This window comes from Lissotriton helveticus, chromosome 1_1 (assembly GCF_964261635.1).
Source record: "Lissotriton helveticus chromosome 1_1, aLisHel1.1, whole genome shotgun sequence".
Classification (NCBI taxonomy): Eukaryota; Metazoa; Chordata; class Amphibia; order Caudata; family Salamandridae; genus Lissotriton; species Lissotriton helveticus.
The window spans coordinates 1,595,430,081-1,595,450,664 of record NC_136057.1 but is presented as its reverse complement, the minus strand read 5'-3'; positions in this window follow the sequence as shown (position 1 = coordinate 1,595,450,664).

Genomic DNA, 20,584 nt, shown 5'->3' with positions numbered 1-20,584 from the left:
CATGGGTCTTGGTATGCAGGAGGGCAAAGCGAGACAGTCGGGTACGTTACGACATACGGGCCGTCCGAGGCTATGGAATGCGCTCCGTGCAGATTCCGGCAGCAGAAGATGAGAGGTGCACAACGCGCTCCGTTAGCGGCGAGATGACAGGAGAGCGGGCGGCCCGGCACTAAAGCGGAGAGCGACTCAGGGATGAGCGGGGCTCTCTACGGCGGGGCGACCAGGCTCCGAGCTGTCACGACCTGGGAGGGGGCGAAGGCACCCGAGTCACAACTCCGGCGAGGGAATAAGAACTAAGGCCCAACAGCAGACGGGCACAAGCAGATAGAACCCAATGGTCCTGGGGTTCCGTTCAGGGGGCAAGTTCTCAATCAAGCCCTTGGAGATCGTTTCAGGCACAAGTCTACAAAGTCCTCTCTGGTCCTTTCCTCTCCGTTCTCAGCAAGGCACCACTGCAGGCCAGTCTTAGTCTTACAGGATACAGACTGGGTTCCGTCCTTCAGCTTCTCTTGGTCCTTCTAGTCAGGCAGAGGTTCGTCGTGGTCAAAACTGGATCGGATCTGTAAGGAGCCGAGCTCCTATATTTATACTGCGTTTCTTTTGTCTTTGCAGGCCAGGGAGCCTGAGCCTGGTTCAACCCGGTTTTGGAGTACTCTGTTTACAGGACGCTGCCGTCTTCTTTCAGGGTGCAGGGCAGGGACATCAGACGCTCCGCAGGAGGTGGAGCCAGCATTGTGGTGGTGGAGCACAACCCTATTCAGAGTCAAGGACTACTCCGCCCACCCATCCTGGAGTAAGCACCCTATTCACCACCTGGGGGCCCCGACTGTCCCCGGGAATCTCCCAGCCCTGTCACTCACACAAACCCAGACAGCAGATAAACATCCTGGCAGAGGCGGGCTGAACAGTTAGGCCAGCAAAGGCTAACTTTCTAAAAGTAGCATTTGCAAACACAGGATATTAAAATATACCTTTCTAAAGGACGTATTTTATTATTCTTAGTTCAGGCATACTAAACTCGACGTGCTACCATGTTCCCTGAGTCTGCCGGGACTATAGCGTGTAATAGTTATGACAGCTCATCTTGGCCTAAGAGAACAGGTAGGCCTTCAATAGTGAAGAACGGAAAGGGCGGTAATTCACTACTAGGACATGCCACGCTCTAGGCTTGTCCTACCTTACGCTTACAATGCACCCTGCCCGTAGGCCTGCCATAGGGGTGACTGATATGAAAGTTAGGGACGGTTCAGGGACTGGCAAGTGGGGACACTTGCGCACTCAGCGTGACAGTACGAGACTGTACGCGGGGTCTGCAATGGCGGACCCGAGACATCTTACGAAGCCGCTTCTGTGGGTGGCGCAACCAGCGCTGCAGGCCCACTAGCAGCATTTGTATCTACACACCCCGGCACTCCTCGTGCACTTTACTGGGGACTGACAGTAAACCAAATAAGCCAATCGTGGAAATCAATTATACACATACTTTACATTGGGAGCACTTGCACTGCGGCACGGGTTGGCCGTGGCGCAGTGCCCTGAGCATCGAACACCAGCAAAACATCTGAGGCACATCAGCAAAAAGTGGAAGGGAGACTCACGCCAAGGTGCCAGGTCTAACAATCACCAACTCCCCACTTTTTTTACAAACAAACAAACAAACCAGCTCCGCTGTAAGTCAGGCGTTGCAGCACACTGGGGGGACATTCAGTCTCCCCAGTGGAAACCCAATGATGAAACATGTCACCACCAGGGTGGTGAGTGAGGGTTCTTTTTAGAAAAAAAGCTTTTTTGCCCCCTTTTTCCACTTATCGCACCTTATTCTGTGACATTAAAGTTTTTCTAGGGTTATAAATTGGATATATTAAGCACAACTATTTTCTTGTGTTTTCTGCACCCTGTGTCACTCTTTTGTTGTTGTTATTCAGTAAAACTAACTCTCTTGTTGTTTATACATATTTCACAAACTACATCGAGGCAGTGGATGCAGCTGGCAAAATGGCAGCGGCAGAGAAAAAATGAATACTTTTACATTCATTGGGTCAAGCGGCATTGAAGGCTTATAATCAAATGACAAAGGCTACAGTTTCTGGTGACATATGTGTATTAGATCTAGCCTTGTTACACCTAGATAATTATTTTGCACCCCAGGTATGTATTTGTATTACTAGGTTCAATTTCTTACAAAGGAAACAAGGTAAATCAGAAAGGTTGATAATTGTGTTTCAGAACTAAACAAAATTAGCATTAGATTGTAAGTTTGGAGCTTTGTATGATCTAGTCAGAGATCATGCTGTCATGCATGTATGTAACCCTGCTATTTAAGAGAGGCTTTGGGTTAACGGTGATGCTCCCTTCGAGGAATTCCTTGCCATAGTTAGCAAGGCAGACAGGTCTAGTAGATGTGCAGTTGTTTTGAAGGAAGATGCTCAGGATCTAATGTTGGTTGACAAAGTAAATGTTGGTGGGGACAAAATGAACAGACATGGAGTTTCAAGATTTGAGCAGGGAAAATCTAGAACCAGGAACAAATGAGGCGTTATAGATGCAATAGTCTGGACCACTTGGCACACAGTAAAAATTCTCCTGCTGCTAGACAAAAATGCAGCAATTGTGGCATCCTTGGCCATTATGCTAAGGTTTGCAGGAGGTCATATAAAGTCAAATTGCCAGGTGGTGGTCACATCAATTTAGAACAGGATACACCTGCCAATAGTATAGTTATGAATGTTCGGGGTAATCTTGCTCTTAACAATAATGTTGGGTGTGGTAACAAGCTGGAATGTTGGAGGTGATTGGTGGCGTCAAACTGGACATTTTTGCAAAACTCAGGATCCCTCTATAACATTATTAATGAAGACTTGAGGAAAACATAATTTGTACAAAAGACGGGGAGAGCAGTCGTTGGAGCCGGATATATATCCGCAAGGTTACAGTAAAGAGAAAATTGATTTGCTATAGGTGGATCATATTAGAGTTCAAAAATCACGAACATTTTGGGAAACTGTATGTTGCTAAAACCGGTCCACCGGTTTTAGGTTGGTTTGACCAGAAAATGTTACACATTATATCAGATCCTAATAGCAAGGAACAGGTATTAGTAGTGGATGAGGGAAGAACATTAGGGGAAAGAATGCATGAACAATTTTGTACTGATTTTAGTGGCAAATTAGTAAACCTTCAGGGTTTTGAACATCAACTTTGCCTCAAGGATGAGGCTGTACCCAAAATACACAAATATTGCTATTTTCCTTTGTTGGCGAGATGAAATTAACAAAGAACTTGAGAAGTTAATTGTTTCTGGTGTAAATCGAACCTGTTGAAGCCTCCGATTGGATTTCTCCTGTAGTTATTGCTAGATGGAGCAATGGAAAAACTAGACTTAGTGGGGACTTGCGATATTTAAACAATAACCTAGTGATTGACAGGGTTCCACTAACCAAATTTTTTGAAATGGTCACATGTTTAAAGGGAGCTAAATGGTTCTCCAATCTCCACCATTGACCTTTCGTCAGCGTACCACCAGATTTCTTTGTCACCTGCATCCAGGAAATGTATATCATTTGTTACTCCCGTCAGCTGCTATCAGTTTAAACGTATGCCTTTTGGGGGGGGAAGGTGGGGGGAGAAATAGCGCAGTGGGGGGGGAAGCGCAGTGGGGGGGGGAATAGTGTAGTGCCCTGGCTCCTCTGTGACTCGCCCTTCAATAGGGCTACAGACGGTGCTTAAATTGAGCCAGTGGTTCTAATCAGCACCACTGGCGCTTTTCATGAGCACCAGTTAAGGGCACATTCATTTGTGGTAGGCATGGGAAGATTAAGTGATCTGCCCAGAATCACGAGAGGTTGAGCTGATGCAGACTCGAACCTAGTTCCCCAGCTCCGAAGTCCGCAGTTCTAACGATTATCCCACATCCTCTATCATGGTCAGTAGTTGGTTATGTTTTAGGTGCCACTAACAGGAGAAATGAGCAGGTGGAAGATGCCCCATGACGAGAGCCCTGGCATTTGTCTACAAATTAATCACTGGCTACAGAGTAGAGCAGGAGCAACACTAGGACTTAAACCAGACTCGAGTATGCCAGTCTCGCGCATCTATATACTTCACAGCCCGTCAATCCGTAATAAAAAGGCCCTCCTACCGCCTGCAACCACACACCCCACAGCCCGTGACCTGTGTGCTAACAACCCTTCCCTCAGTGGTAAACCGCGCTCTCCCGGGCGCTGCCATAGGCCGCCATCACTGGTGCAGGCCTCGAGCCTCCGCTCACAGCAGGCCGCAGACGGTATATACGTCGATCCTGTCATCTCCGCGACAGGTGCGTAATTAAGTGAGAAGCGGTTTGCCCGGCAGCTGAGGGCAGCAGCAGTTGCATGCGGATGTGGCAACCAACCCCATCGCTTCCCGCTCCGGCTCTCTTCGCCTGCTTGGTACCCGGGGGGAGCCCGCGCGGTCTCTTTTTATCAATGCTCTGCGCGGCTCGCTGTAAATTACAAGCCAGACAAAAATAAAAGGTTGCGACGCCCACAACGTGAGACTGACGTTTATCTCAACCGCTCAGAGTATGAAAAACACGAGGCTTTCCCGCGAGAAGCACGGACGGCAGGCTCGGTCGGGTTCAGTCAGCCGTCAAGGAAGGCTTCCCTGAGATTTCAGAGTGACTGAAGATTCAACGTCAAATTAAACCCCTGTGAAGAGAACAGCAAAGGGGCTGGATATCAAAACCAGCTGTACACGGGAGACGGGCGGCTTTCCTAGAAACAGCGCCGCTTCGTTAGAGCCAGCTGCGAGGAGTGACGCGTTATCAAGGAGCGCTGCCGGGTCATACCAGGGACACCCGGCACGGGGGTTGCGTTATACGGAGAAGAAGTTATGCAATAGTCAACAGATGTCGCTTAATTAGAACCAAGCTTGCAAAGGAGTGCTTCTTCATTAGCAGCAGTTATGCGCAGTGTGTTTTTTAACCAAAACGAGCAATGCATTGCCTAGGGTGTGTCGCTTTCATTCCGTCGGCTCTGCGCGGGATGCTACCCTATCAAACCTGCCTAATGCTTTATCAGAAGACACACCCTAGGCAAGAGGCCGCAACCAGTCAGCAGACTGGCCGGTCAGTTCGAGCTGGAGATTTCCTCACGGAGCAGGACTGAGACCGGCATATGGCCGGACCCTGTCTGGAGTGGCTATGGGGGCAAACACATATGCACAGGAATTTGTCCTAGAGTCATTATCGACGTCTGACCATGTAAGCCTTCCACCCATTTCTCTTACTTTCCTAAGCTTTTCAGAACCTCAATGCAAGGGGCGCTGATTTAACAGAACTATGCACAGGAAACTGAAGGTACTATGCAAGGGATGTGGATTTATTTAAACTGCCTGGCAATGGTAACTCTATCATCAAAATCAGCTATGCAGTGTGCTCCTTTATTAGAACCACCAAAGCACGGGTACTCATTTTAAAAAAAAAAACTCTATCTGCAGGATACTGCTTTAGTACAACCAGCTATGCACCTTTGCTGCTTGACCAATATCAGTAGTTGTGAGAGTTGGCCTGATGTATGATGTCTCCAATTCTGGGGGCACCTTATATCAGTCCAAACAATCCCTTATGGTGATGGTTGTAAGTCAACCTTAAAGACAAGCTATCCTAGAGGTAGCATGGACTAAGCAGCCTAAAGGCTTAACTCAAGCGGGCATGTGAAGCCAGCTGTTTTACCATATGCAATCCTGTAATATCAAATGAAAGGACACCACACAAGTTATATATTATAAAAATATATGTATTTATTCTTAGAATAATCCCCTGTACTCTTTATGAGTATAGAAGCACAAGCGTTTAAACAAAAGCACAGTATAACATATGAAAGTTGCACAATTATGGATGAGGCCGGTGGCCACTCGAACCATACATCAAAAAAGTGGTATAAGTATCACTATTCGATCAGTGGTAAGGCATAGGGCCTTGGGAATCGCTGGGACTACACTGGACTAACAGCAGTTAGGACGGGAGTAGCCCGCGGGAATCGGGTGCAGCGCTAAAAGCACACGCATGCACCAATGCAAAGTCAATGGTGCGTAAAAGTTATCGAGTTACAGTTTTAAGAGTCTTCCGACTGGACTCGAAGGACAAAACTTTAGACTTGGACACTAGAGGTGTAAACCACTACAGGAGCACCGGCGTTCAAGAGTTACCTCACCTACAGGAAGCGGGTGCGCAGGTGCAAAAGCGTGTCGGGTTTCGTCGTGTAGATCTAGGGTGCCTGGAGATGAAGATGCTGCAGGCAGCCAGTAGAGAAGAGTCCGGTTGGATCCAAGGGTGGATCGAAGATGTAGAGTACCTGAAAGCAGAGGGGACAGAGTCTGGGTCACTAGCCAGTGACCAGGAAGGAACCAGGCAATGTCGGGCGCAATCAGGTGGTTGTCGTGAAGCTTGTCTCCGCTGCCACGTGGACTCTGGGGCACCGAGGATGTCCTGGAGTGAATCACGAGCTGTCCCACGAAGGCTCTCGCTGTCGCCTTCCGGATCGGAGTCAACAGGCCTTGGCAAATGCAACCCACGCAGGTTTCGAAGATCGCTTCTTACTCGGACCAGCAAGGTCAGAGCGGGTGCTCCTTTTCAGGGGAGCGAGGGCCAGTCTGGAGCAACCAGACTAGCAGAGCAAATTCAAAGGTTCGTCAGTACTGGGGCCACTAGCCAACGGGCAAGCGACCGGACCAACGCGTCGAGCAGGAAAATGTAAAAGGGCCCCACGCAGCACTCTATGAGTGTGGAGGGGTGAGCTTCGGTGCAAAAGCTGCTCCGGGCTGGAGCTTCTCAGACTCCAATGCACAGCTTCGAGGGAGCCTCGCATGCTGCAGAGGTCAGCACTTTGTAGTTTTCCCAAGATGGCCGGCCCCACGCTTCAGGTCGCCTCCACTGGTCTCAGCTTTGCAGGGACTGTGGATCGGGCTGTTGGAAGGCAGGAACGCTGGGTCTTGTCGATCTCTGTCGCTCGAGTTCTGGCGGGAACTGCAACAAAGCAAACGGTGACGTGCTGGATGGTGCCTGTTTGCACAGGGTGATCACTCCTTGACCACAAGGGAGATTCTTCAGTCTTGCGCGTTGAGTGGGATGTCGAAGGGTCCAGAGTTTCGTTTCATAACTTTCAGTCAGGATAATCTGATGTGCATCTGCACAGCTCCTACCTTTATTCCAAATCAAGGGGCTGGATTACCTGCTAGGTCCCTCCTATGGGTGGGACCCAGGAAGGGGGTGGTTACACCCCTTTCCCTTTGTCCAGTTTCGCGCCAGAGCTGGGGCTGGAGTGCCCCAGAACCGGTTTGACTGGATTTTGCATGGGACACCTTGTGTGCCCCAGGCAGTGTCTAGTTTCTTTCAACCCTCCCTGCTCCAATCCACTATCTCCTGTCTGGGGTGGTGTAACACCTCCCTGTGACAGGAAACCCTTTGTCCAGGCCTCCCTTGCCAAGTTTCGGTCAGCAGCAGGAGGTCAGACTTGTGTCGGGGCAGCAGCATCCATTTTGTGATGCTGAGGCGTTGGTTAGGATTAATCGCGTTTTAAGTAAAGTAACATGTCTTCTCCCTCTAGAAGGGTGGAATGCTACCCCCGTCGCCAGAACTGGCGAGGGGGTAGTATTCCAAAGTGTATGACACCTTACACGACATGTTTTGATAAAGCCAAACCAAAGTTAGCATTAACCGCGAGGATTATAATGCACTTAAGAGTATATGGTATGGCAGTATCACTGGAACAGCAGTAAGGAAATGGTTCAGAACACTGCAGACAGGCTCACCTCATGCTAGAGCACCATCTCACATAAAACCAAGCACTCTGCCTCCAGGATTGTAAAGGCCTGCCATAGGAGTGACTTATAGGTGCATATGTGCCCAGATATAGGTTTAGACATAGGTATACTATATCTAAGCAAGGGGTGAGTACACCACCTTGCCCCAGCTGACTGATCAGCCAGTTGTGTCGATTTAAGTGCCCAGCCAGGGGTGGCAAAAGATATGCTGCAGCCCCTGGTGGCCTTGGATGCATCTATGCCCTGGGCACCTATAGTGCACTGTACAGGGACTGATAAGGTGTCCAGTACCAAATTGGTTATGTACCTATAGTACATGTCTGTGAATTTAGAGAGAGAACAGCAGGCTGTGGGTCTGATTAGCAGGCCCACAGCCACATTAAGTCGAAAACCAGTGAAGCAAAAAGCAAACATTGGGGTGACCATAGGATAGCAGACCCTACTCTCCTACAGTAGTACTTAGCATTATTACCAGCTATGCACTGGCTGCTGATTTACTGGAACCAGTTATGACTTGTTTGTTAAGAACCAGTCATGCAGAGTGTGCAGCTTTATTAAAACCAGCCCTCCCCGGAGTGCTGTTGTATTAGAACCGGCTTTGCACAATCTACGGTTTTATCAGAAAAATAACTATGCACCGTCTGCTCCTTTACTTGAATCGACTATGTTCAGTAAGCAGGCTTATTAGAACCAGCAGTGCACATGGTTGTTTTATTAGAATCCGTTATACATGTGCGGTATGTAGCTTCACAATAAGTAGCTATGTGCAAAGTGCTATTATGCAATAACTAGACATGCACTGGTCGTAGGAGTGACAGAACTAGAAATGTGCAAAGTGCTACAGTAGCACTTTGCTAGTTCTATCAGAACCACAACCAGTGCATATCTAGCTATTGCATAGGCTATGAAATAGCGAGATATGCACTGGTTCAGGCACTATTATAACTAGCAAAGTGCTACTATGTAATAGCTAGCTATGCAATGGTAGTTGCACTGTTTGAATTCACTATGTACAAAGTGCTACTTTGAAATAACTAGACATGCACTGGTTGTGGCACGGATAGAACTAGCTATGTGCAAAGTGCTACTATGCAATAACAATATATGCACTGGTTGTGGCACTTTTACAACTAGCTAGGAGCAATGTTCGGCCTTATTCAAAACAGCTATATGTTAGGTGCATTTTTTATGCGAAATATCTGTTCTACGGTACATCTGCACCAGGACCAACACCGCACAGGTGCTGCTACTCTACTGGGCGCAAGAGGTACTAGGTTATCAGAGCTAGCTATACATTTTGAGCAGCTTCAAGATCCAGCCATGTATTGGGCGCTGCTTTACCAGGCCAAATATGAATGAGGCTCTGCCTTAAATCGAACCAACAATGCATACTTGAACTAACAATATAAAGTGTGCTACCACTTGCTGCACATGGCACTGCTTTGTTAGATCCAGTTATACACTGATTGCTGCTTTACTAGAAACAGTTATGCATTGCTTGCGTTTTTACTATAATCAGGTGTGCACCGGTTGCTGCTTTACTAGAGTCGGGTATGCACTGGCTGGTGATTTACTAGAATCGTTTATGCACTGGCTGGTGATTTACTAAAATCGTTTATGCACTGGCTGATGATTTACTAGAATCAGGTATGCACCAGTTGCTGCTTTACGAAAACCGGGTGTGCACTGGTTGCTGCTTTACTAGAGTCGTGTATGTACTGGTAGTTGCTTTAGTAGAATCACATATGCACAGGTTGCTGTTTTACTGGCATCAGGTATGGACTGGTTGCTGCAGGTATGGACTGGTTGCTGCAGGTATGGACTGGTTGCTGCAGGTATGCACTGGTTGCTGCTGTACTAGATTCAGGTATGCACCGGTCGTAGTTGTACTCAAATCCGTTATGCACCAGTTGCTGCTTTATGAGAATCGGGTATGCACTGGAATCAGGTGTGCACTGGTTGCTGCTTTATTAGAATCCGGTGTACACCGATTGCTGCTTTACTAGAATCAGGTTTTCAATCGAAGCTTCTTTACTAGAATCAGGTGTGCACTGGTTGCTGCTTTACTAGAATCAGGTGTGCACTGGTTGCTGCTTTACTAGGGTCGGGTAGGTACGGGTAGCTGCTTTACTAGAAGCACATACGCACATGTTGCTGTGCATCAGGTATGCATCAGTTGCTGCTTTACGAGAATCAGGTGTGCACTGGTTGCTGCTTTACTAGAGTCGGGTACGTACTGGTAGCTGCTTTACTACAATCACATATGCACAGGTTACTGTTTCACTAGCATTAGGTATGCATTGGTTGCTGCAGGTATGCACTGATGTGAGAAAGTGCCATCTTTCTTGCCTTGGTATGCCCCCACTTTTTTTGTGAACTGCTGATGTACTTTGATTGAGTGCGCCCTGGGTCCCTGCCAATCAGGTACCAAGGGCCTGTGTTCCTTCCCTACAAAGAAAAGCTATGCTGAAACAAAATACCCAATTGGCATCTCTGGCCCCTGTCCGCCCCTAGTAAATGGTACCCTGGGTATCCAGGGCATGGTGACCAGAGAAGACCCCTGAGGGCTGCAGCACTTATTGTGCCACCCTCAGGGGCCCTGTACCCTGGCTCCCACACACTGCCTTTGCAGGCTGAGTGCCGAAGTACAAAACTAAAGCAAGAGTCGACATGGCACACATCCCTGTGTGCCATGCCCACAGAACCCACTGCCCTGTCATACTTCAGTGTCACCCCTCTAGCTGGGTGCCCTGTGCCAGAGGTGAGGGCCCAGGTGCATGAGCCCTGTGCCCCTACAGTACCCAGGGCCATTCCTGGGCACTGTAAGTGCAGTGTTGCCATTTAAGAGTATATGGTGCTGGGAGGTTGTCATTCACGAACTCCACAGCACCATAATGGCTTCACTGAAGACGGACAAGTTTGGTACCAAAACTTCTCAGCACATTAAACCCGCACTGATGCCAGTGTGGGATTTAATGTAAAATGCACAAGAGGGCATCTTAGAGATGCCCTCCAAAAACCCGAACCTACAATCTATGTCTGGGCTGAGTGGCTGCAGAGGCTGCCACCCAGCAGACATGTTGCTGGACCCCTGGGTGGAGAGCCCCCCGCTCTCCTGGGTCTGCAACAAGGCACATCCTGGGCGAGATGCTATGTCTCCCCCCCCAGGATGGACAGGGGGAAGCTTCTCCAGACCATTTGCTGTACCCAGCAACCGGCCCCCCACCAGTCCTACCCCCAGTCTGGCGGGAAGACTGGCGGGAAAAACTACGTCAAGAAGGGGTGTGTGCCAACTCCACCCCTCAGGTGGAGGAGACTAGGTGAAGCACGACCCCGGGCTCCGGCCATCTTGTAGCTGGGGAGTCCTGCCCAATCCCAGCTAGGCTCCTGCCCCTCTTCCACAGAAGAGGAGCAGGCTAGGGGGTGTACTCACCCCAAGACAGGGGCCATTGGGTAACGCCCCTAAATTTAGTATTTAGGGGCTCCCTGATCCTTCCTTCCTCAGATCCCGATATGAAAAAGAAGAAAGAAGATCAAGAAGACGACGACCCGCAGGGCAGCTGCTAACAACAGGACAACAACTACTGACTTGGCCCAAGCCCTACCGGCCTGTTGATCCTGGAACCTGCTCCTGCCTAAAGCCGGCGGCCTCCGCAGACAGCAACCTTGGGACACCCAGAGGACCAGCCTCCCTTGACCCTCTCGACGATTGGGACTCCCATCAGCACAGGCTCTGCTGCACCAACCCACCTGGTGCCCACCAGGAAGCTCCGGACCAGCCCACTCTGCACTAGCTGAGCCCAGGCCGGGTCAACCCGAACCAGGACCACGAGGACGTCCCCCCGGCGACTGGGACCCAAAGTCCAGTGTCCAAATACCCTCCTCGATGAACCAGCAGACGCCTGCAGACTCAGAACCAGGGGCCACCCCAACCGCGACCAGCCGAGGCTAAGCTTTTCCGACACCCAAAGACACCCTTGCACCCGGCGCCCTACAGCCCCCGGAGACTCCCTTTGGAGTACCTACCTGTGCTCCAACATCCCAAATTACCTCTCGAAGTGCTGGTCGCCCCTGGAGAGTCACCGTCCCCGAGCCTGCAGCCTTTGTTCCTTTTTCAAGATCCTCATTGGATAACATTGAGCGCCCGATGGCCCAAAAGCACCCTGCACCCAGACGCCCGAGTGCCGCTGGCTGTGACCTCTTTGCCCTATCCTACTTCCCCCCTTGCCCAGAGCAAGTGACCAGGAGCCCAGCTCCCAGAGCCGCGTGGCCTGCTAGCCAGCAGCCACCAACCGAAGGCCCCCTTTCCCTCATTCAAAAACATTGGGTCTACCTACCTCTGCACCCGGCCGCCCCTGCGCCGCTGGGACTGAACTAACGGTACTCACCTGACCCTGGGGGACCCCTGAGTCTATGCCCAGAACCCTAACTTCACCAACCAAGTACTCACCTGGAAACCGGTAATTCACTTACCTGCCATTGGATAACATTGACCCATTTTTTACTCGAAAATTTTCTAAGTGTGAAGTTTTGAAAACTGAAAATATTCCTATAAAATCAGCCAAAGTCCGAATTTGAAAATACTCACCTGTGATCAGGAGAGAAGCCAGTACTGTACCTTTCAGCCCAGTACTGAACCACAAAAGTAATCCCTAGCGGGTTTACTAGTAACATGTATTTCCTCCATAGGAACCCATTGTCTGCTTTTCTATGACATTTCTTCTAAGTGTCTACTTTTGAAAACTGCAAATATTCAGGGATAAAGGATGGACCCAGATCCTCGAAGAATTCCTCTTTGGCTGGCGCCGAATGCGGCGCGAGCGACTCTGCTCCAGTGCCGCATCCGGACCAAGAAATGGACTAGGGACGGTGGTGACCCCCTACGGGTCGACGCTGGCGGGGTCGTAAGGTCGACCTGCGGCGACCCGGATCCGGATCCAGTGGGGCCTTGCGGCGTCGGGACCGAAGTCGCCGCCGGGGCCGAAGGACCTGGCCCGCTTGGGCTGCCAGTCGGGGCCGCTGGGCCCGAAGGTGCCGCGGAACCAGACAGAGGAGTGAGCGACCTCATGGCCATGAGGAAGGCCTAGATCTTCTCTGGCGTCGCGTTCTGCCCAGGGACCGGCGGGTATGAAGCAGGCTGCGGCAGAGCCGCGTGGTCGGTGTCACCAGAACCCCCGTCCGCGTCGCGCGAGCGTCGGGGGGGGGGGGGGGGGGGGGGGGGAGTCAGAAGAGCGATGTCCTTGTATCATGTATGCATTTGGGAGCGGTTTCACTTGAAGCAGGTATGCACTTGGTTGCAGTTTTACTAGAATCAGGAATACACTTGGTTGCTGTTTGTAGGAGAGTAGGGTCTGCTTTCCTATGGTCACCCCAATTTTTGCTTTTTGCTTCACTGGTTTTCGACTTAATGTGGCTGTGGGCCTGCTAATCAGACCCACAGCCTGCTGTTCGCTCTCTAAATTCATAACCATGTACTATAGGTACATCACCAATTTGGTACTGGGCACCTTATCAGCCCCTGTACAGTGCACTATAGGTGCCCAGGGCATAGGTGCATCCAAGGCCTACCAGGGGCTGCAGCATAACTTTTGCCACCCCTGGCTGGCCATTTAAATCGACAACTGGCTGATCACTCAGCTGGGGCAAGGTGGTGTAATCACCCCTTGCTTAGATATAGTATACCTATATCTAAACCTATATCTGGACACATATATACCTATAAGTCACTCCTATGGCAGGCCTTAACAATCCTGGAGGTAGAGTGCTCGGTTTTATGTGAGATGGTGCTCTAGCATGAGCTGAGCCTGTCTGCAGCGTTCGGAGCCATTTTCTTACTGCTGTTCCAGGATATTGCCATACCATATACTCTTAAATGCATTATAAGCCTCGCAGTTATTGCTAACTTTGGTTTGGCTTTATCAAAACATGTCGTGTAAGGTGTCATACACTTTGGAATACTACCCCCTCGCCAGTTCTGGCGACGGGGGTAGCATTCCACCCTTCTAGAGGGAGAAGACATGTTACTTAAAACGCGGTTAATCCTAACCAGAGCCTCAGCATCACAAAATGGATGCTGCTGCCCCGACACAAGTCTGGCCTCCTGCTGCTGACCGAAACCTGGCAGGGGAGGCTTAGACAAAGAGTTTCCTGTCACAGGGAGGTGTTACACCACCCCAGACAGGAGATAGTGGATTGGAGCAGGGAGGGTAGAAAGAAACTAGACACTGCCTGGGGCACACAAGGTGTCCCATGCAAAATCCAGCCAAACCGGTTCTGGGGCACTCCAGCCCCAGCTCTGGCGCGAAACTGGACAAAGGGAAAGGGGTGTAACCACCCCCTTCCTGGGTCCCACCCATAGGAGGGACCTAGCAGGTAATCCAGCCCCTTGATTTGGAATAAAGGTAGGAGCTGTGTCAGTGCACATCAGATTATCCGGACTGAAACTTTGATACAGAACTCTGGACCCTTCGACATCCCACTCGACGTGAAAGACTGAAGAATCTCCCTTGTGGTCAAGGAGTGACCACCCTGTGCAAACAGGCACCATCCAGCGCCCAACGGTTTGCTTTGTTGCAGTTCCCGCCGGAACTCGAGCGACAGAGATCGACGAGACCCAGCTTCCCTGACTTCTAACAGCCCGATCCACAGTCCCAGCGAATCGGAGACCCGTGGAGGCGACGTGAAGCGTGGAGCCGGCCATCTTGGAAAAACTACGAAGTGCTGACCGAGCAGCTCCCGAGGCTCCCTCGAAGTTGTGCATTGGGGTTTGAGAAGCCCCAGCCCCGAGCAGCTTTTGCACCGAAGATCTCCCCTCCACACTCACCGAGTGCTGCGTGGGGCCCTTTTGCATTTTCCTGCTCGACGCGTTGGTCCGGTCACTTGCCCGTTGACTAGTGGCCCCAATACCGACGAAACCTTGAATTTACACTGCTGGTCTGGTTGCTCCAGACTGGCCCTCGCTCCCCTAAAAAGGAGCCATCTATCTGACCTTGCTGGTCCGAACAAGAAGCGATCTTCCAATCCTGCGTGGGTTGCACTTGCCAAGGCTTTGTATTATCTTTTGTCTGATTTATAAAATATTTTGATTGTGCTCACCAATGTGTGTTAATAAAATCCATGTATATATAAGAACCAAAATTGTTACTTGTGGTTGAATGTTTAGGATTTACGCACAAAAAAAGTCTTATTCTCTACTATATAAGCAATTAAATTGTTACAACTGAGTGCCAGGATATTGGTTTATATAACTTGCCAAGGCTTGTTAACTCCGATCCGGAAGCCGACACCGCCGACAGCGAGAGCCTTCGTGGGACAGCTCGTGATTCACTCCAGGTCATACTCGATGCCCCAGAGTCCACGTGGCAGCGGAGACAAGCTTCTCGACAACCACCTGATTGCGCCCGACATCGCCTGGTTCCTTCCTGGTTCCATCCTGGTCACTGTCTAATGACCCAGACTCTGTCCCCTCTGCTTTCAGGTACTCTACATCTTCGATCCACCCTTGGATCCAACCGGACTCTACTCTCCTGGCCGCCTGCAGCATTTTCATCTCCAGGCTCCATAGATCTACACGACGAAACCAGACACACTTTGGCACCTATGCACCCGCTTCCTGTGGGTGAGGTAACGATCTAACAACGGTTCTCCTGTAGTGGTTTACACCTCTAGTGTTGTAGTTTAAAGTGTGGTAATTCTATTCCAGTCGGAAGACTTCCAAAACAGTTACTTTGTAACTTTTACGCACCATTGACTTTGCATTGGTGCATGCGTGTGCTTTTAGCGCTGCACCTGATTCCCGCGGGCTACTCTCGTCCTCACTGCTGTTAGTCCAGTGTAGTCCCAGCGATTCCCAAGGCCCCAGGCCTTACCACTGTTCGTAAGGTGATACTTATACCACTTTTTTGATGTATGGTTTGAATGGCCACCGGCCTCATCCATAATTGTGCAACTTTCATATGTTAACCTGTGCTTTTGTTTAAACGCTTGTGCTTCTATGCTCATAAAGAGTACAGGGGATTATTCTAGTAATAAATACATATATTTTTTATAATATATAACGTGTGTGGTGTCCTTTCATTTGATATTACAGGACTGCATATGGTAAAACAGCTGGCTTCACATGCCCTCTTGGAGTTTAGCCTAAAGGCTGCTTAGCTACCATTAGGATAGCTGGTCTTCAAGGTTGACTTACAACCACCACCATAAGGGATTGTTTGGACTGATACAAGGTGCCCCCAGAATTGGAGACATCATACATCAGGCCAACTTCTCACATTGGTGTGCAGTGGTTGGGATTTGAGCTTGCTTTTGTTTTACATTTGCAATCTTTTTTTCAAATTCAAAGATCACATTAAGTACCATAGGTACATATAAACAAAGCTTACATATTTAAGTTCTACTGAACTTAGTAGTTGTAGATTAAAGGTTTTAGCACACCCTGCCTACAACTCACTAGCAAGGTACAGTAGGAAAACAAACACTTAGTGTAGGTAACTGCATCACTTACACCTCACTAGAAGCATGTCTGGAACAGGTGAAGCTTCCAGCTCTCTACCTGTGAGAGGTGACCTGACCAAGGTACCTTCCAGATATGCAAATCTCAGCGTCAAGGACTTGAGTGGCTTGTGCAACTCAAGGGGGCTGAAAAGGGGTCACAACCCCACTATCTCAATCCTGATAGGTATCCTAGAGGCAGATGATCTAGTTAAGGGTACAGAAGATCCCAAAGGGAATCCAGAGGATGAGGTAAACCCCCCAGACACTGACCCCATCACTCCAAGGGTAGATGTGGAGTTAGACTCAAGTGAGTCAGATTCAGATCAGGATTAAGGGGATAAACAGGTACCAGTTAGGGAGCTTAACCAAGCTAACTTGGTCCTACATGGGAATGGAGAAGGGAACCACTTTCCCAGACCCAATAGCAGAATACTTCAAGGCAATAGAAGAGAGATCTCCTTCCAGGGAATCTCACCTTTCTAGTGCCTCAAGGGAATCTCAAAGGGGAATGACTTCCCCCCAGAGAAAAGAGTATAAGGCCAGGATGAGAGCTGTCAAACTCCAGATAGAGAGGGAAGAGATAGCCCTGACCCAACCTAAACTTGCTTTAGCAAGGGAACTAAGACTGTGTGGGGAGATACCCACTGGTGGCAGCATTATTCCTAAAGAGAAAGACAGGACCTATGATAATAGAAACCTGACAAAGATTGTGCCCCCCTACAAGGAAGGGGATGACATACACAAATGGATGACTGCTCTGGAGAGAGCCTGCATGGTACAGCAGGTTCCTCAAGAACAGTGGGCAGCAATCTTATGGTACTCCTTTTCTGAGAAAGGGAGAGACAAGCTCCTCACTGTTAGACCTGAGGATGCTAAAAACTACTCTGTCCTGAAGAGTGCTCTTATAGATGGGTTTGGCCTAACCACTGAGTAATACAGGTTGTTGTTCAGAGATACCCAAAAAGCTACGACTCTGGACTGGACTGATTTTGTTGATTGTGCCACTAAGGCTCTGGAGGGTTGGTTGCTGGGAAGTAAAGTCTCAGACTATACAGGATTGTAGACTCTAATAATGAGAGAACAGATCCTTAATAACTGTCAGAACCAGCTATTGCATCAACACCTTATTGACTCAGATCTGACCTCTCCCCAAGAATTGGGTAAGAAGGCAGACAAATGGGTCAGAACAAGTGTTAAGCAGAAACCCCAGAACCATGGAGGTGATTAAAAGAAGGGAGACCAGAAGGGTGGAGATTAGAAAGAAAAAGACCAGAAGTCTTCTTCAGGCCCCCAAAATAATTCTAATAAGGAGGGTGGTTCCCAGAATGGAAACAAGAAGAATGATGGCCCAAAGAAACCTTGGTGCAAGAACTGTAAATCAGTTTCTCACTGGGGTAGTGAGTGCACTAAGAAAAATCCAGTACCTACCACTACAGCCCCTACGGCACCTGCACCCCCTAGTACAGTTAGCAGTGGTAGTGCCCAACCCAAGGGATTAGTGGGGTTAACCCTGGGTACTGAGATGGAGTCTGGCCTAGTAAGAATCCCTACTCAGGCAGTTCTGCTCTATGATGTGGACATGTCTGTGTCCACTCCTATGAGTCCCAATACTTTGGGCAAGTATAGGCAGACGCCTTTGATCAATGAGAAACTGGCTCAGGGCTACAGGGACACATGTGCCAGTGTCACTATGGTGACACCTAACTTTGTGGACCCTGGACAAATTGTAGTAGGTGAGAACTACCTAGTGACCAATGTTAGCAATGCCACTACTCCTCATAGTGTGGCTGTTGTTAAATTCTCCTGGGGAGGGGTAACTGGCCTCAAGAAAGTTGTTGTGAGTGCAGACTTCCCAGTAGACTGTCTTTTGGGCAATTATCTAGAGGATTCCTTATGGTCAGAAGTGGAGTATAGGACTCATGCAGAAATGCTAGGGATTTCAGCACATGTCCTTGCTGTAACCAGGTCCCAGGCCAAGAAATGCCTACCTGAACCTGTGGTGGATCTTGAAACTATAGACCAACCACAATCCAAGAGGAAGAGCAAGAGGGTTAAGGCAGTGCCTTCCCACTTGCCCCCGGTTGAGGATCAGACCTCACAGGAGCATGATTCTGTGATCCAAGAGGAGACTGTCCTGGAAGAACTTGAACCGATCAGGTTGAGTTTCTGGGGACAGGGGGACCCTCAAGGGCAGATCTGGGGCAGGCTTAGTTAACTTGTCCTTCTCTTGAACCCCTCAGACAGCAGGCTGCTGCTGAGGCTGCTGGGGATGCTCAAGGTACCCATAGAGTGTATTGGGATGATGGGCTCCTGTATTCAGAGGTTAGAGACCCCAAGCCGGGTGCTATCAGGAGGTTGGTTAAACCTCTGCAATATAGGGGCTTCCTTCTTACCTTGGCCAATTAGATTCCTTTAGCAGGACACTTAGGCCAGAACAAGACTTGGGAAAGACTTGTCCCACGCTTTCACTGGCCTCACATGTCAGAGAACACCAAGGAGTTTTGTCGCTCCTGTGACACCTGCCAAGTCAGTGGCAAATCAGGTGGCACCACAAAGGCCCCCCTTATACCTCTACCTGTGGTGGGGGTGCCCTTTGAGAGAGTTGGGATAGACATTGTTGGACCAATGGATCCCCCAACAGCATCTGGGCACAGATTTATCCTGGTGGTAGTGGATCATGCCACCAGGTACCCAGAGGCAATTCCCCTGAGGACCACAACAGCTCCTGTTGTGGCAAGGGCCCTACTTGGAGTTTTCTCCAGAGTGGGCTTTCCAAAGGAGGTCATTTCAGACAGAGGTACCAACTTCATGTCTGGTTATTTGAAAGCAATGTGGAAAGAGTGTGGAGTGAACTATACGTTTACCACACCCTACCATCCACAGTGCAATGGGCTTGTTGAATGGTTCAACAAGACCCTAAAGGGAATGATAAAAGGGTTACCTGAAAAGCTTAGGTGAAGATGGGACATCCTTTTACCCTGCCTGCTCTTTGCTTACAGAGGTCCCACAGAAGGGGGTTGGCTACAGCCCTTTTGAACTTTTGGTTGGCCACCATGTGAGGGGTCCATTGTGTCTTGTGAAGGAAGGATGGGAGTTACCTCTCAAAAAGCCTAAACTTGATATTGTGGACTATGTACTTGGTCTCCGCTCCAGGATGGCTGAGTACATGGAGAGAGCAACCAAAAACCTGGAGGCCAGCCAAGAATTACAGAAAGCTTGGCATGACCAAAAGGCTGTTCTGACTGAGTACCAGCCAGGGCAGAAGGTGTGGGTGTTGGAGCCAGTGGCCCCAGCAGCTCTTCAAGACAAATGGTCTGGACCCCACACCATACTTGAGAAAAAGGGAGAGGTCACCTACTTGGTGGACCGTGGCACCCCTAGGAGCCCCCACAGGGTGCTCCATGTAAACAGATTGAAACCATATGTGGACAGGGCAGACATGGGTTTACTCATGGCTACAGATGGGGAACAGGAGGAAGAGAGTGACCCTCTCCCACACTTGTTATCCCAAAATCCTGATGATGGTTCAGTGGATGGAGTAGCCTTGGTAGGCAGTCTCACTGACCAGCAGCAATGGGACTGCAGACAAGTGTTGCAGGCTCATAGACATATGTTTTCTCTTACACCCAGTCAAACTAGCTGGTGCACCCATGAGGTGGACACTGGTGACAGTCTGCCTGTGAAGAATAAAATCTACAGGCACCCTGACCATGTCAGGGATTGTATAAAGGCTGAGGTGCAGAAAATGCTTGAACTTTGAGTTATTGAGCCATCAGAGAGCTCCTGTGCCAGCCCAGTAGTCCTTGTGCCAAAACCTCATACCATAGATGGAAAGAGAGAAATGAGATTTTGTGTGGACTATAGAGGTCTCAATGCGGTCACTAGGACAGATGCTCATCCTATTCCAAGGGCAGATGAGCTCAGATAAATTGGCTTCTGCCAAATTTCTGAGCACATTTGATTTCACAGCTGGCAATTGGCAAATCAGGTTAGATTAGGAGTCTAAAGCCAAAACAGCATTCTCTACCCCCAGTGGACATAATCAGTTTGTGGTGATGCCCTTTGGTTTGAAGAAGGCACCTGCCACCTTCCAAAGGTTGGTGAATCAAGTCCTTGCTGGGTTGGATGACTTTTGTGCAGCATATCTAGATGATAATGCTGTCTTCAGCTCCACCTGGGAGGATCACCTGATCCACCTGAAGAAGGTTCTGGAGTCCCTGCAAAAGGCAGGCCTGACTATCAAGGCTACCAAGTGCCAGATAGGGCAGAGTAAGGTTGTGTACCTGGG